Raw genomic sequence first — 14,853 nt, forward strand, 5'->3', positions numbered from 1 at the left:
TAGTAAGTGTTCAACTAAAGATGATTTGGGGGCTCCTTTGTGACCACAGGGGTTGGCCGTCCCCAGGAGCCACCACAGACCCAGCGCCTGCGCTCCTGGCGGCCCCCAGCCAGCCAGGGGGAAACCTGAGCCACTCTCCCCTAGGGTAGGCTCTGCGGCTGCTGCTGCCACGGAAATGAAAGAAAGGTCAGAGCCTGGGGAAGCAGGGCTGGGAGTCGATGGAGATGGTGTCAGGAGGGGCGCGAGGGGGTGGCCGGCAGCCGCCTGACCTCCCCAGTCTCCTGCAAGGAAGCCTGAACCGGCCAGGCCTGGGTGCGCCCAGGCTTGGCCTCCCACCCTAGCAGAGCCGCCTCCCAGCCTGCCCCTGGGGAGGGGCCACCTGGTGTCAATTAAACCCCAGCCACGCGGCTGCACCACACCAGGCGGCTGATTAGTGCCGCTGGCCTCTCCAGATGGGGAGCACTGCCTGAGAGGGGGCGGCTGCCACCACGCCAGGGGAGGGCCTCGGCGGAGCCAGTGAGTACCCGGGCGGGGGCTCTGCTCCCCCGGACGGCGGAGCCTGGGCCCGCCTTGGGCATCATGGGGAGGGGGCTTATTGTGTGGTTTTCTCTGCTGGGGCATCACTGGGCCTCCCAGCATCTCTGACCCCTTTCGTCTCGGCCTTCCTTGAAGGGAACCCAAGGGGACCAAATGCTGGCCCAGTGCCCTTCTCCCAGGGTCCTAAGCTGCAGGGGCCGCCCCCAGACCATGGCTGAAGGGGGCCTGGTGGGTGAGGGAAGGACCAGCAGCCCAGGCTGAAGTTTTAGGGTAATGGTCCTCTCCTCGTTGCCCCCAGTGGAGCTGGCTCTTTGCCGGCCTGTCTCTGCATCCAAGGCCGCGTTCCTCCACCCTGCCAGCTTGGGAGGGCTGTGGGCGGCCGGCATGGGGGGCTGGCAGGAGACCCTACCGGGAACAGCCTTGGGGAGGCTGCTGCACCAAAAGCTGGGAGCTCCTGGGGAGGCCTCTGGCTTCCGAGTGCCACATGCCCTGGAGCACAGCTGGGACCACAGAGGGCTCTGGCCCAGTCCCCGGAGATGCTTCTGGGGACACCAGTCTAGCCTGATGGCTGGGCAACTCTGCAGGGTCTGAGCCACCTCCCAGTTCCCAGCGGGGAGTCAGTCCCAAGAATGGCAAAGGAAGAGGCAGCTGCCCGCTGTGCACAGAGTGGGGGTGGGGGTCAGAGAGAGAGACAGCTCCAGCGCCTCTAAGCAGTGACTTGTCTCTGGGCTTGCATTGTGACCTCTGAGCCTCAGCTCCTGGTTGATAGGGATGCCACTACCAATGAAAGGGGTCCCCCGTGACAGAGGGTGTTATCTCTTGGTGGTACCACGAGGTGGTCTGTGGCCACCATCTGCTTGGGGCAGAGGCAGCGTGTGTTTGGGAGGGGACGCAGGGCCTGGGCGCATGCAGCAGTACCAGGTGTGCGTCCACATAGCCGTGCCACCTGGGGCACGGTGGGGAGACAAACAGGACCACCTGTGTGGATCACCAACACCCCTTTGGAGCGTAGCTCCAGCGTGTTGACTGGGGAGGAAGGATGGGTCATGGGCAAAGAGCCAGTGCCCAGGAGGACACAGCCACGTGTTCCATCTGTGTGTGTGGTTGTGTCGCTGCCAGCACCTTGCAGACAAGGGCTCCTTGGCAGTCTCCCTGGATCACTGCCGTCTGACCTTTCGAACACAGCCAGTCTGGGGGTGAGCGTTCAGCAAGGGCAGCACCCATGAGTCCCCTGGCAGGCCAGCCAGTTGGTGTCCCAGGGGTGCCCCTCGGGGCCCTTGCTGTGCTTCGCAGACCCCATGGCCACATGACTGAGGCCACGCCAGGCTGGTGGCTGAAACTCATGTCCATGAGTCTGGGGTAAGTGGAAGGTGGCAGGCAATCACAGCTGAAGCTCGGCTGCTTTCTGGGAAACCGTGTACCTAGCTCCTTTCTAACATAAATATCCCTCCTCTGAGGACTTGCGCTCAGAACTTGGGACTATGATAGTGAACCTAGAATTCCTTCATTCACTCAAAAGCATCGATGGAGAGACACCTCTACTAGGTGCTAGAATCTGCATGGTGGACCTCAAATGTATTCATTTCTTTATTCACTGCACGATATTGATCAAGTATTCACTCCACAATGTTGAACAAACTTTCACTGTGCACCCAGATCTGTGTAGGCTGAGAATACACCCATAGGCCTGAGAAATGAGAACCAACTTTCTCTTCCAGCCTTGCCTGCTGTCTGTTCACACTGAGCCTAGATCTGGAGAAAAGCCAGATGCTTGAGAAGCAGAGAGACATTGGGGTTCCTTCTCTGGTCCCTTTGCAGCAAGGGATGAGGGCCCTGTTTAGCCACACAGCTGCCTGTCCACTGGAAATTAGCTGCTTCCTCTAGAGCCCATGGTCATGACCACGCTGTTCCCTCTTAGGTCGCCGGGAAATATCCACTCCAGGACAGATGAGCTTCAAACATATCTATCCATGGTTTAACCTCCTTTTACAAAGGACAGTATGTTAACTTTGAGGATTAATCATCAAGTATGCATAAAGCACTTGCTCAGTGAATTAATAAATGCTAGAAGATACCATTTTATTTTTATTTTTATTTATTTATTCGTTTTAGAGAGGAGAGGGAGAGACAGGGAGAGAGAGAGAGAGAGAGAGAGAGAGAGAGAGAGGAGAGACAGAGAGAGAGAAGGGGGGGAGGAGCTGGAAGCATCAACTCCCATATGTGCCTTGACCAGGCAAGCCCAGGGTTTCAAACCGGCGACCTCAGCATTTCCAGGTCAACGCTTTATCCACTGCGCCACCACAGGTCAGGCCACCATTTTATTTTTTATTTGCCAGGGGCCAGGCACAGTGCTTAACACATTTGTTACATGATTCATCTTGCTGAATTCTTGCTCAACTGTCAGACGGAACCTCTGTTACCTGCCCATTTTACAGCTACAGAAACAGGCTAAGAAAGGCTAAAAACTTGGCCAAGGCCTTTCTGCTGCCAAAGCTTATTCTTGAACCTCTAGGCTAGAACCTTCAAGGCGTTTCTGCTTAGATGGGGACATAGCAGGACATCTACACACAAAATTTGGATGGGGCAGCATGAGAGAGGTCATAGCCCATGTTCAGGGGGTGGGTGAGGTAGATAAACAATGTTATTTAGTCTTAGTGACCACGGGGGCTTTTGTTCATACAAACCTCATGGAAATAGATCAGAAGTTCTGGGTGACACTATGGTGGAGGTCTTGAACAGTCTATCCTCCCTCTGAACCCCTGCGCTCAGGGCCTCTGCGGTCCCTTAGTGAACCCCTCAGGTGTGTGGGCAGCCCACAAAGCACTTTGGTGTGGAGTCAAAGCCAGCCAGGTGAACAGAGTAGGTGGGGACCACTGGCAGGGGGTGGCTGAAGTGGTCCTGAAGGTTTAGCAGGGATCTGGATAGAACTGAGAAGGTGGGTATCTGGGTGAGGAGACAACGAGGCATTCATTCATTCAGCAAATATTCACTAAGCTCTTACTAAGTGTCAGGCATTGGGGCTACTTTGGGGATTATGGAAAACCATGCTCCTCCCCTTGACCGAGAACTGATTTTCTGCACGGCCTGACCCAGGAGGCCCATGTGGGTTGAGCAGAGGCTTTGATGGGAGGCAGGAGAAATGGCTTCTTCATCCAATCCATGCATGTGACGTTGCCTACTCGCTGCTTGGCCTGGGTCACAACAATGAACAGGTTAGGTCGGGTTCCCCAGAAGCAGAGCCTGAGACTTAACATTCTGTGCATGTGGCGTCCAAGAGGAGTGCTTTCTAGAAAGGGGCAGCTGAAGGGGCCTTGCAAGGCTGGGGTGTCAGCTGGAGCATGAGATCACAGGTTGATCCCACCTGCCCCAAGAGGGTGGACCTTTGGGGTGTTTATGTCAGCCAGCCGCTGGCTCAGGCTGTCCCCAATTGGGGTGAGGGGTGTTGGAATTTTCCCAGCAAGCCAATGCCCTTACCCAAGCAAGTCTCCAAAAAAAAGTAGGTCAGCAGCTAGAGAATGGGCGTATTGGGCTAGCAGAGGGGACCTGGGCAATGAACGAAAATCATCTCCCACATTGCCCGAGTACTTGCTGGTTCGATCAGGGACTAGGTGGTGGGCAGGGGGGACAGACAGTATAGAGGGTGAATTGCCCCAGTGGAGAAGCACAGATCTGAGGGAACCCAAGAGGTAACACCAGAACCAATATGGGAAATTGGGGAAACGAGAAATTGAAGAGTTTGGGTCCTGGGTTCAAATCTTACCTTTGCCACTGCTGGTTCTTGACCTCCAGCCAATTACTTTGCTCTTAAGAGCCTGTTTGCTCATTTCTAGGATATAGATGTTACTTGGGTCCCCCTTGTAGAATGGTGGATAGGATTTGTGTGCGAATCACATAGCCTAGTTCCTGGCACGCGGTTACTACTGGATTGCCACTGACGGTGGTGTTGGTGTGTGTAGGCTGGGTTTGATCAAGCCATGTCCTTTCCTGCAAACGCCAGTGGAGGCTGCGGGGCAAGTCCTGAGTATGTGAGTCCTTTCGCTCCTCCTGGAGGAGCCACAGGTGGAATATGTGTGGACTGGGCAAAGTTGGCTCAGAAAGGGTCTGGGACTCAGCCGAGAGCTGGTGGAGGGGGGACTAGCCTCCCCTGCATCTCAGTCCCAAAGCCCAGAGCCCTGGTCTAAGCAGACCATCTCCTTCTCCAGGTTTCACATCCTACTATTCATTCATTTATTCATTCACTCACCATTCATTCATTCATTATTTATTTATTCATAATTCATTCATTCATTCTTCATTCAACAAATATTTCTTGAATATGAACTGTGCGCCAGGCTCAGAGAATACATTTCTGCACAAGACAGAAAGGTCCCCTATACTCATAAGCTCAAAGTTCATGGTGGGGCCATCCAACGCCAAGGACAGGACATAAAAAGGAACATCACCATGGATCAGGAAAATGAAAGCATTGAGCAGTTGCTGGGCATGGGGGGCAGAGGCCCGGAGGTGAGGCCGTGAAGACTGAGCTGGAAGGAGTGGTGGACAGGGCATAAGTTCCTCTTTAAGGGGAGTCCAGCTGGGAAGGGGAGGAGGGTGCAGACCTCAGGGAGTGACCATCTGATTGGAAGAACATTGTGTGCAGGGCTGTGTATGGAGGACTCTGTGAGGGGAGTGGATGTATGGATGTGAGGGGGTGTTTATGCGGGTGGTGCGGGGTCAGGTGTGAGGATGTGGGGTTTTATGAGAGGGTTGTGAAGATCTGTGTGTACGAGGGGTTGTGGGAAGCTTTGTGTAAGAACGTGTGTGTGAAAGGTGTGTGTGTCTGAGTAAGAGTGTGCAACTGTACCTCTGATCATGGCTTCATCCCATTCGACAGATGTGGACACTGAGGCCCATGGGCCCAGAGGGAGATGGTGGCAGTGCTGAAGTCACAGGAATTAGTCTCTGGCCAGATATGGGCTCTGACTGCTTATTTATGTACGTCTCCTAACTCATGTGCTTATGCACGACACAAGATGCCTATTTAAAGCCCACACACTTTCATGACATTATTTTGATTGTCCTTTGGTACCATGACTTACTTTTTTTATTCTATTTCTCCCCTGGGTTCCACTTCTGTTCCACTTCATTAGGCACAAATGAGGCTATAACTTGAACACATCCCTTGGCCCCCTCTGCCAAATGCATTTTAAAAAGCACTTTTCAATTAAGAGGAGAATTCATATAAAAATGTTTAAATCAAAGCGGAGTTCATTATTTAAGAAAAAAAAAAACATAATTAGAGAAAAAGAATTGGTTTGCGATGCTCACCAGGATTCCCCAGCACAGTGTCTTTGTAAAGAGACGTTTAATGCTCACAAAGGAAAACAAACTATTGCAAATAAAGACCAAATATTTTCAGAGTCAAACCCCAAAGCAGAGAAAACACATTCAAGTCTTAAGGAAACTGGCAGAGCTGTTGGCCAGTAATTCCCACAGATTTGGGGAACAAAATGTCCTTTCCTGCCCACTCGACCCTGCATGCTGAGCCAGTGCCCCCTAAATCTTCTTCCTCTTCCTCATGAACACACACTGTTGGCCCTCCAGGTGCTCACACGAATATTTGAGAAGGGGTAACTATTACGTTCTGCAGAACTGAGGGTCATTGCTGAGCTACAGGTCCCCATGGAGCCCAGTGGGGTCTGTGTTCTGCGCAGCCCAGCCTCAGGCACCGCCTGCCCTGAGACGCCAGCGCCATGCCCCCACTCAGGTCCCCCTCTGCTTCCCACCATGACCTGAGCTGCCAGCAAGGAGCTGAACCCAGCTGGGGGAGGGAGCTGGCAGTGACCCATCTTGGGGACTGTGCCTGAGTTAGCTCTGGGATGGGGACAGGAAATAAAGGCAGTAAAGGTCTGTTCCCTCCCTCCCACCTTCCTGTACTCCCTCCTGCACTCCCTCCTTCCCTCCCTCCCTCCCTCCCTCCTTCTCTCCTACCCTCCCTGGGCTTTGGGACTGAGATGCGAGAGAGGCTAGCCCCCCCCAGCTCCTACCCTTCTTCCTTCCCTCCCTCCCTCCCTTCCTCCCTCCCTCCCTCCCCTCCCTCTCTCCCTCCCTCCCTCCTTCCCTTCCTCCCTCCCTCCCTCCTCCTTCCCTCCCTCCCTCCTCCTTCCCTCCCTCCCTCCCTCCTTCTCTCCCTCCCTCCCTCCTTCCCTCCCTCCCTCTCTCCTTCCCTCTCTTCCCTCCCTCCCTCCCTCCTTCTCTCCTACCCTCCCTGGGCTTTGGGACTGAGATGCAGGAGAGGCTAGCCCCCCCCAGCTCCTACCCTCCTTCTCTCCCTCCCTCCCTCTGTTCTTCCCTCTCTCTTACCCTCCCTCTCTCCCTCCCTCTCTCTCTCCCTCCCTCTCTCCCTCCTCCCCTCCCTCCCTCCTACCCTCGCTTTCCTCCCTCCCTCCCTCCTTCTCTCCTACCCTCCCTGGGCTTTGGGACTGAGATGCAGGAGAGGTTAGCCCCCCCCAGCTCCTACCCTCCTTCTCTCCCTCCCTCCCTCCCTCCCTCCCTCCCTCCCTCCCTCTGTTCTTCCCTCTCTCTTACCCTCCCTATCTCCCTCCCTCCCTCTCTCCCTCCCTCTCTCTCTCTCTCCCTCTCTTTTTCCCTCTCTCTTAACCTCCCTCTCTCCCTCTTTCCTTCCCTCTCCCTCTTTTGCCAGCTCTCTGAGCATTTCTCTGATTCCACCTTATTGCTGTCACTCTAGCAACAATAATCATAACCGCAGCCCCCATATTGCTGTCACACCTTCCCCATCCCTGACCGCCTTGATCGTCCCATCTGCTCTGTAAGGTGGGCAAGGCTGAAATGACCCTGTGTAACATTTTAGGAACCAGAGGCTCAGAGAGGTTAAGTAGCTTCTCCAAGACCACACACAGCTGGGCCTCACCCCAAGGCCATGTTTCCCAGCCCAGAAAGTCCTTTCCCACAATATCAGGGAGGCTCCCCACCCGTCTTCCCAGGTGTTTCTCCACTCTGGCTGACACTTGACCTCAGTGCCCCTTCTGTTCTCTCGGCCAGGATGTAAGATATGGAGAGGGTGTTTTTGTACCATTGGACACGTCTTCCCTCAGACACGATGGCAGTAACGCTAGTGTTGGTAGTGGTTACCGCCAGTCAGACACTGGTCAGTGTTTTAGGTTAGTGGTTTAAGGAATGGGCACACCCCACCCTTATCTGCCATTGCTGGAAACACGCAGTCCTGTTTAAGAATGTGAATCGACTGGCTAGGTCAGTCCCGCAGAGACAGCAGGGTACAGGGGGAGCATTTGGAATATTAACTCCAACTGGATAATGATTTCTGAGCAATGGGCGTGGCCCACAGAATAGCCTGTAGCTCAGTGTCTTTCAAACACGAAATACTTTTAAAGGGCACATCTTTTCACCTAGAAGCTAGAGGCCTCCCTCCCAGCATTGCCAGGAAATCTTTTTAGGATGCTGCCGCTTTGATGTGACAAAGCAGCAGGTATGCGTCCTTCATGACAAAACAAACATGCCAATCGAATACAATCACAATTGCAAAACACATCACATTCGAATTCAAAACATGCGCAGGGCTGTGGGCAGAGTGGTTTTTTCTCCCAGTGGGAGTGCAGGACATGCTGGCCTCTAGCACAGAGGGTCATGTGGTGACTTGATTTTCTCCCCTCCCCACACTGCTGGGACTTCTGTCCGCACAGTGTGGTACCCCAGCCTTTGGCCTTCCCCGGACACAAAGAGGCTGATATCTGTGTTCTGTCCACGGCCTTTTCTCATCATCAAGCTGTAATTAAAGCAGGATAGCTCAACCCAGTTGCCATCATAACAGAACAGTCCCTGGCAATGTCTGGCCATTCTTAGTGACAGGATAGTTCCCAGAGCATCCAGGGAAGGTGGATGGGTGTGCTAAAGCAGTGGTGTTCAACAGGCGTGCTGCAAGAATTCTTAAAACATGCAATCTCTGGCTACTGAGGCAGGGGCACTGACCTCTTTTCCCTTAGATTGTGAAAGTTTAAAAATGACAATAGCCAGCACAGCAGTAGCCATCTGGTGTGAATGAATCAAAATTATACCTTTCTTGTTGTTGTTGTTGTTCAATAAGCAAAAAATGCATTTTATTTTATTTTTTTGGTGTGCTGCAGAATTTTCCGTGATTAGTTTGTGTGTGCCACAAGACGGCAAAGGTTGAGAATCGCTGCCTAGAAGGAGATTAAGCAGGATGCGAGCCTTGATGGTGATGCCCAGACAACTGGCACAGGGCTTCTTGAGCTCCCAGAGCCCCAGGGTGCTGCTGGCATGAGGGAGCAGTAGGCAGCCGGGCAAGGAAGAAGCCTCAGCTGGGTTTCCCCAAGCACACTGGGATCCTGGCTTGGCGTTACCCTGTGTGTCTGATCCTGGGTTTCTTTGTCAGTTGCGTGAGAATAAGCCCTTACCGCTGTACTTGGCCTTATAGACGGCTAAGGGTACGGCTAAGGGTGCAAGCCAGGGTGGCTGGCGAACAATAGTCCAAATTCTAGCTCCAGGACTTCCCAGCTATGGGACCGCAGACTAGCCGCTAAACATGTCTGGGCTGTGTTTCCTAGGCTGGAAAAGGGGAATAGCGTGAGAACCTTCCTACGGTTATTGTCAAGGTCGAACACAATCATGTTTGCAAAGGGCTTGGGCCAGCACCTGGAACCTTCCACCAGTCCACCAGCAGCGTTCTCTCCTCAGCACCTCTGTCTACCGCGCCATCAGTCTGGGTCCCAGCTTCCCTCAAGCCGTGACTCTAGCTCCCTGTCAGATGCCTTAACAACCCCCACCCCCACCCCAAGCCTCTCTCCTTTCCCTAAAGCTCGTTCTCAACCTGATTCCTGCTAGAATACTCTATGGCAGTCTGCTGAAGCGTAGGGACCCCTCCTCAGAAGTACGATTTTCAATGCATAAGAAACAACATATGGGATTGCAAACAAACCACTTATATTGAAATGCCACTACAAAAAGTGCATTTTAAGGGGAACAAATATAATATGGGAATATCTATGTTTCTCTCTTAATGGATTAATTAAACAGGGCAGCTAGGAGTCAGTCCAATAAAATATTGAATTTCCAAGGTTAGTGAGGAGCATAAATATTTTGAGATATTTGCAATCATCGTAAAGTGATATGAAAATACCTATGATTTCTACTGGTGACAAAGTCACAGCTCAGACTCAGCTCTTTGCTGATACTTGTAAGAAAAGCTAATGCTAAATGTCAGTGAGAGGTTAGTAAAATAAAGATGTAATTATTTTTCCCATCCAAGTTCATGGCCCCTCTGAGTTGTGGCCATATACCCCCTTGCTCCTAATCCAACGGTGGTGTCTCCTGCCAGGCATTTGCCTTTTGCCTCTGGCCACTGACTCTACTAGCTATTGTTTATCTTTATGTGAATCTTCACAAGGTTTAAGAACATATACAGTTTAAAAAAATCTAATAAGAAAGAAAGCTTTACATTAGTAAGCAGTTCCTTTCCTATCTTGGCTGTTTCCACTGTGGTTATTTCCAAATCTCTAAAACCCAAGCTTATAATCGATACCTATCGATCTACCAACCTTAGACCTTATCTGTTGACATTTCCTACCCTGTCTTCCCAGGAGAGATCTATCACTGTTTTTATTTACTTATTTTTATTGATTGATTGATTGATTTTTAGAGAAAGGAAGGGAGAGAGAAAAAAAACATCAATGGGTTATTCCACCTATTCATGAAGTTATTGGTTGGTTCTGGTATATGCCCTGATCGGGGATTGAACCCACAACCTTGGTGTATCAGGACAATGTTCTAACCAACTAAGGTACCTGCCCATGGCCTCTATCACTATTTTTAGTTCCACATTGGTGATCTTGGCAACATTAAGACTGTTTGTTTTATTTCTTGTTCCATCCACTACAGGTGGTATATTTTGACTCCACACTGTTTCAGATGAGATGTTGGTCCTCCACCTGCCTTTCCTCTCCCCATTGCCTGCATTTTCCATATTGATAACTCACACTTTATTATGTTAGGTCCTGTGTACCTACTATAATTATACAGGGATCTGGTCAGGTTTCTCTTACATGCCATGGGGGATATATATGTACCCCTCACCTGGCTGCCTATCCCGGCAAAGAGCCTCCAGCCAGCCCCCGGGACCAGAGGAGGGAGTGGACTGATAACAGTACAAGTCCATTCCTACTCAACTGGCCAAAGATACATCATTGCCCACCATTTTGTACCGTGTGTGTTCTCTGCTGGTCAGGGGGCTGAATTCCCCACAAAAGCTTTAAGGCAGCATATTCAGGGAGACTCTTTTTTTTTTTTTTTTTGTATTTTTTCCGAAGTTAGAAGCAGGGAAGCAGTCAGACAGACTCCTGCAAGAGCCTGACTGGGATCCATCCGGCATGCCCACCAGGGGGCGATGCTCTCCCCATCTGGGGCATCACTCTGTTGCTGCCGGAGCCATTCTAGCGCCTGAGGCAGAGGCCACAGAGCCATTCTCAGCACCCTGGCCATCCTTGCTCCAATGGAGCCCTGGCTGCGGGAGGGGAAGAGAGAGACAGAGAGGAAGGAAAGGGGGAGGGGTGGAGAAGCAGATGGGTGCCTCTCCAGTGTGCCCTGGCCGGGAATCGAACCCTGGACTTCCACACACTGGGCTGACGCTCTACTGCTGAGCCAACTGGCCAGGGCCTTCAGGAAGACTCTGAATGGTTGTCTGGGTGGTTAGCTTTTCTCCTCCAGTATCACTAGGTTCTCAGCCAAGCATGAAATGTTTCTGGGCAAGGAGACGGCAAGACTGAATCTCAGAAGGCTTTTTCCTATCATTCTCGAGTTTGATGACTCGCCTCCCACATGCTGCTCCTGTTCAAAAAATGAATCTGTTTTCTGTAAGTGAGAGCTCCCACAAGAAAGATCTGTCTAAAGCTTGCTCTCTTCACTCAAGCCTCTTCAACATCCATCCAAGGCTTCCCTGTCTGCTGCGACCAAGTCCCAGCTCAAACTCAGCCCGAGGCCCCGTACTCTCGCTAACTCTCTCATTCCTTCCCACTCTCCTTCCCATAATCCATCCGGGCAGAACAGCCTATAATTCCCCCAGCTCAGCACTAATTCTCTCGCCCTTGCCTTTGCACATGCTGTTCCTTCTGTCTGGAAGGCTCTTCCCCCCTCACAACACCCCCTACTGGACCTTCCTGCTTCCGCTGAGACATCAACTCTGCCACAAAGTCTTGCCGGAGCCCCCTCAGTCTTGTTTCCTCCCGCAGCCTCTTGTACTCAACCCTATCATGACCCGAATCATGCTGAATCAAGATGACCTATTTACTTGTTGGTCTCCCTCTGTAGATTTTGAATTCCTTGAAGGTGGGGCCATATGTGATTCCATGTTAGGTGTCTGGAAGCTAGAAAATGTTCAATAAATATGTTTACGATGGGTATATGGGTGGATAGATATATGTACTACTAATGGTTAGATGGATGAATGATGGAGGATGGAGGAATGGATGGATGGATGGATGGATGGATGGATGGATGGATGGATGGATGGATAAGTGAATAATTGGATGGATATTTGGATGGACGGGTGGGTGGATGAGTGGGTGGATGGATGAATGGGTGGATGTATAGATGGAAGGGTGGGTAAACAACTGGAAAGATGGGATGGATATGTAGGTAGGTGAAAGGTTACTGGTTGAAAGATGGAAGGCAGACAAAGGTGTCAATAATAAGAAAGATCATGGGGAACAAGCTTCACATTTCTTTCATCCTCAAACTCTATTACAGATGGAGATGTCACAATACATGCCACGAGATGACTTGATTGGCCCTGCTGCGTGTGGCCTTGAGGTTACGTTCATATTCCTATTTTTTCCTGCTGTAATCCCCATTTTGCACACAAAAACTCAGAGGCTCAGAGAAGTGAACTTATGCAGCCAGGGTCATTCAGTAAGTGGCAGAGCCAGGATGTCAACCTGGGTCCATTTAATTCTAACAGTCGTTGTCCTGTGTGAGAGGGTTAGTGTGTTTAGGGCCAGTTGTCTCTCCCACCCCAAAGACAAACGCAGTGAGATGGGGCCTTTGTTGAACCCGAGCTCGTGGGGCAAGATCAGAGGCGGAGTGGGTACAGTGGGTGGCTGGCGCCATTACTGACCCCGACTGAGGTGTGCCCTGCTCCCAGCTCCGGGACGCACTGCGTCAGCTGCGAGCTGAGCGGGACCACCCAGGACCTCCACTCCCACAGCCCTGTGACGTTCCCAGGGCAGGGTCCTCCCGCTCGGCAATATGCGGGGCTGTTCTTCTCACTTATTGTGAGAGGCGGCAGAGGACAGCAGGATGACACTGTGAATGACAGCTCACGGGCACCCTTTAATTGGGTGGTCATTCTCACTCCCAGAACTCTGAGACTGTCTAATCATAGGAGAAACCAGTGGGCCTTGGAGTCGTCAGAGCTGGTAGCCCAAGGGCTTTGTCTACTGGAAGGAATGTGGTCGTGGGACTTTCCCCACCGTGACATTGACAGGCAGAGAAGCGGCAAGCTGACAGCCTGGTGGTGATGTCCTCCCACACACAAGGCCGCAAGGCCCACTGAAGTTTCGGTCCTTGGCCCCTCCCGAGGGCTCAGCTGCCGTCGCTGCAGGTTTGCCTGAATGACCAGCTCATGCCAATTAGAGCCATTACCAGTGGACACTTTGTTTCCTCTGTCATCTCCACCCGGGAGTGTGGGAGATGTATCAGAGAGGGAAGGAGGGAAGAGCAGCCTGGAAATGTCCCAAAGCCAACCCTCGCTCGGGCCCGGAAGTGCTGGGCAGACCAGGCACGTTACTGACCTCTCCAGGCACCATGGCCCCGCTCCTGAAATACCAGAGGTGGTGACAGTCCACTCTGTGCTTGGGGTGTGGGGTATTAACCATCTTGGACAAGAACTGTGTTAGTTTGCTCGGGCTGCCCTAGGCAAACTAGGTGGTTTAAGTAACATAAATGTATCATCTCACAGTTCTGGAGGCTGAAAGTCAGGGATCAAGGTGTCGGCAGGGGGCTTCCTTCCGAGTGCAGTGAGGGAACCCATCCTGCGCCTCTCTTGGCTCTGCTTGCCCCAGGCCTCCCTGGACTTCTTAGTGGCCTTCTCCCTGTCTTTGCATCGTCTTCCCTCTGTGCTCGTCTGTCTGTCCCTTCACGTGGTGTTATTTTTATAAAGGTACTAGTCATATCAGATTCCCCCTTCCCACTCCAGTATGACCTCATCTTAGCTAATGACATCCGTCACAGCCCCATTTCCAAATAAAGCCACATTCGGAGGTCTTGGGGAGAGGACCTCAATGTATGAGTCGGAGGTGTGGAGGGGAGGGCACAATTCAACCCGTAACAGGGAGCGGACTTCACAGCAGCCTAGAGAGGTACAAGTGTGGCTGGAATGCTGTCGTCCCTTCCCTGAGTGGTTACGGACAGAGAACTGGGTGCGGGAAAGAAGGATGGTGGAAAGAGAGGGGCAAGAGAACGTGGTTATGAATGAGTGGTCAGACCCAAGTATAAAGGAGACAAGTCTGTCATCAGAAGTCAGGTGGTTCTTCTCCCTCCCTCTCCACCTCCCTCATCCCTCCCCTCATCCTTCCCCTCATCCCTCCCCTCATCCTTCCCCTCATCCCTCCCCTCATCCTTCCCCTCATCCCTCCCCTCATCCCTCCCCTCATCCTTCCCCTCATCCCTCCCCTCATCCCTCCCCTCATCCCTCCCTTCATCCTTCCCCTCATCCTTCCTCTCATCCCTCCCCTCATCTCTCACTTCATCTATCTCCTCTTCCTCCCTCCCCTCCTCCCCCTCCCCTCCTTACCTCCTCCCCCTTCTCGCTCTTCTCTCCCCCCTCTCTCCTCCCTCTCCTCCCTCTCTTCCTCCAAATAAGCGAAGAGTGAGGCCCTTGGGCATTTTAAAGATGATCCCTTTATACAAAAGAAGACATCCCTACAAACAAGGGAGTTGAGTAGCCAGGGACAGGTGGGCAAGGAGGAGCTGTTGGGAGCTCAGAAAAGAAACAGAGCTCAATGTAGTTTGCCTTTTTAAATGAGAGTATTCAGAAACTGCTTTTCTTTACACCCACCCCCCACCTTTGGATTCCCCCCGAGCTGCAGCTCTTCACGTCAGCATAAACCTGGGCCACCAGGGGCCGGAGGCTGGGAGGTATCAACATAAACCTGGACCATCAGGGGCTGGAGGCTGGGAGGTATCAACATAAACCTGGACCATCAGGGGTCAGAGGCTGGGAGGTATCAACATAAACCTGGGTCACCAGGTGCCAGAGGCTGGGAGGTATCAACATAAACCTGGGCCATC

General features: G+C 52.2%; 1 protein-coding gene across 3 annotated transcripts in view; it reads left to right on the plus strand.

Moving 5' to 3' along the window:
• The first annotated feature begins 403 nt into the window (after positions 1-403).
• The window catches only part of NOS1 (nitric oxide synthase 1), a 153,272-nt gene continuing 138,822 nt past the window's right edge, over positions 404-14,853 (plus strand). For 2 of the 3 annotated variants that reach the window (XM_066260480.1, XM_066260484.1), the window contains exon 1: positions 404-516. The gene's annotated coding sequence lies outside the window, so the exon portion shown is untranslated. The remainder of the gene's footprint in view (positions 517-14,853) is intronic. The other variant, XM_066260482.1, reaches the window with a different exon arrangement.

The sequence above is a fragment of the Saccopteryx bilineata genome, chromosome 2, assembly GCF_036850765.1.
Source record: "Saccopteryx bilineata isolate mSacBil1 chromosome 2, mSacBil1_pri_phased_curated, whole genome shotgun sequence".
Classification (NCBI taxonomy): Eukaryota; Metazoa; Chordata; class Mammalia; order Chiroptera; family Emballonuridae; genus Saccopteryx; species Saccopteryx bilineata.